Consider the following 2,678-nt stretch of genomic DNA (forward strand, 5'->3'; position numbering starts at 1 on the left):
TGGAGACAGCAAAATAAAGTCAGTGAACTTAAAGAGCAGTAGAAATTAAATTTTAAAATCCGTATATAAGTGGACCCACACAGTTCAAATCTGTGTCTTTTAAGAGTCAATTGTATTTTCAATTTGCAGTTGAGAATCTGTGTATGTAGAGGGCGAATAAAAGTTATATACAAATTTAAACTGTGTGATGTATTAGGTCAAGTATACTTACAAATTCAAATGAAAAGACAACTAAACTTATGGGATGCTATGAGGGCAGTGCTCAGAAAGAAATGTATAGATGTAAAACCTACATTTAAAATGAATTAATATCCAAAATATATAAAGAACTCATACAACTCACCAACAAAACACAAACAATCCAATTAAAAAATGGGCAGAAGACCTGGACAGATATTTCTCCAAAGATTAAATACAGATTGCCAATAGACATATGAAAAGATGCTCACGGTCACTAATCATCAGAGAAATGCAAATTAAAACCACAATGAGATATCACCTCACACCTGTCAGAATTGCTATCATCAATAAATCAAAGAACAACAAGTGTTGGTGAGGATATGGCGAAAAGGGAACCCTCATACACTTTTGGTGGGACTGTGAATTGGTACAGCCACTATGGAAACCAGTCTGGAAGTTTCTCAAAAAACTAAAAATGGATATACCTTTTGACCCAGCAATGGCACTCCTGGGTATTTATCCAAAGAAAAGCAAAACAATAATTCGTAAAGATCTATGCACCCCCATGTTCATGGCAGCACAATTAACAATAGCCAAGATGTGGAAGCAACCTTAACGCCCATCAACAGATGACTGGATAAAGAAGTTATGGTTCATATATACAATAGAATATTACTCAGCCATTATAAAAATGAAATCCTACCACTTGCAATGACATGAATAGACCTAGATGTTATTATGCCGAGTGAAATCAGTCAGAGAAAAATAAATACCGTATGATTTTATATGCGGAATCTAAGGAACAAAAAACAAACTGATCAAAAACAGACACAAATATAGAGGACAATCTGGTGATGGCTGGAGGGGATGAGGGGTTGGAGGGCTGGGAGAATGGGGTGAAGGGTTAAAGAAATTCAAATTAGTAGTTGATAGATGGTCATGGGGATGGGGAGCACAGCATAGGGAATACAGTTAGCATTAATGTAATGGCTAGGTGGAGAGCCAGAGAAGAGAAAGAGCAATTAGGGAGATTGTTTTATAAACTAGACAATGGTCTAACCAATATACTGTATACTTGAAACTAATAATAAAATTAAATAAATAAAATGAGGAAAGATCTCAAAGCAATAACCTAATTTTACACCATGGAGAACTAGGAAAAAAGAACAAACTATACACAATAGTAGAAGATAGGAAATAATGATTAGAGTGGAGAGAAATAATAAACGGAATAGAAAACAATAGAGGATCGATAAAACCAAAAAGTTGGTTCTTTAAAAATAGACAAACCTATAGAGACTGACAAAAAGAAGACACAAATAATTAAAATCGAAAATGAAAGTGGCACATTACTACCAACCTTACAGAAATAAAAAGATTTATAAGAGAATACTATGAACAATTGTATACCCACAAATTAGGTAACCTAGACAAATGGACAAATTCCCTGTGATATGCATATTACCTAAACTGACTGAAGATGAAATCTCAATAGACCTATAAGAAATAAAAAGACTGAATCAGTAATCCGAGACCTCCTAACAAATAAACAACCAGATGGCTTCTCTTGTGAGTTGTACCAAGCACTTTAAGTCACCAACCATTCTCGAATTCTACCAAAAACAGAAGAGGAGGGAATACTTCCTAAGTCATTCTATGACAGCAGATACCAAAACCAGATAAGGACATCACAAGAAAAAATTATAGACCAATATCCTTTATGAAAATAGATGCGAAATCCTTAACAAAATACCAGTGAACAAAATCCAGCAGCATATAAAAAGGATTACACATCATGCAAGGGTGGTTCAACATATGAAAATCAATATAATACATCGCATTAATAGGGTGGAAGAAAAAATGCAATCTCCATTGATGCAGAAAAGGTATTTGACAAAATCCAATATCTTTTCATGAGTAAAGCTCTCAGGAAACTAGAAATAGAAAATTCCTCAACATGATAAAAGGTATCATGAAAATTCCACAGCATACTCAATAGTGAAAGACTGAAAGCTGTACCTATAAGATCAAGAACAAGGCAAAAATGCACACTTTAACCACTGCTATTCAACACTGCACTAGAAGTTCTAGCCAGAGATATTAGACAAGAAAAAGAAATTGAAGGCATCTATTTGTTGAAGACACGATCCTATATATAAAAAATCTCCCAAATTCATAAGAAAGCCACTAGAGCTTAGAAAGTCAACAGAGTTATAGAGTATAAGATCAACTCACATGGAAAAGTCAATCCTTAAATTCACATGGAACTACATGGGGCAATATGGGCCCCAAAGAAAAGCGTCTTCAACAAATGGTGCTGGGAAAACTGGAAAGCCACCTGCAAAAGAATGAAACTAGACTGTTGTCTATCACCACACACCAAAATTAACTCAAAATAGATTAAGGACCTGAATATAACACCTGAAACAATAAAATGCACAGAATAAAACATAGGAACTAAACTCAAGGACCTTGGACTTAAAGAGGATTTCATGAAT

The sequence above is a fragment of the Pteropus vampyrus genome, unplaced genomic scaffold, assembly GCF_000151845.1.
Source record: "Pteropus vampyrus isolate Shadow unplaced genomic scaffold, Pvam_2.0 Scaffold193, whole genome shotgun sequence".
NCBI classification, from domain to species: domain Eukaryota; kingdom Metazoa; phylum Chordata; class Mammalia; order Chiroptera; family Pteropodidae; genus Pteropus; species Pteropus vampyrus.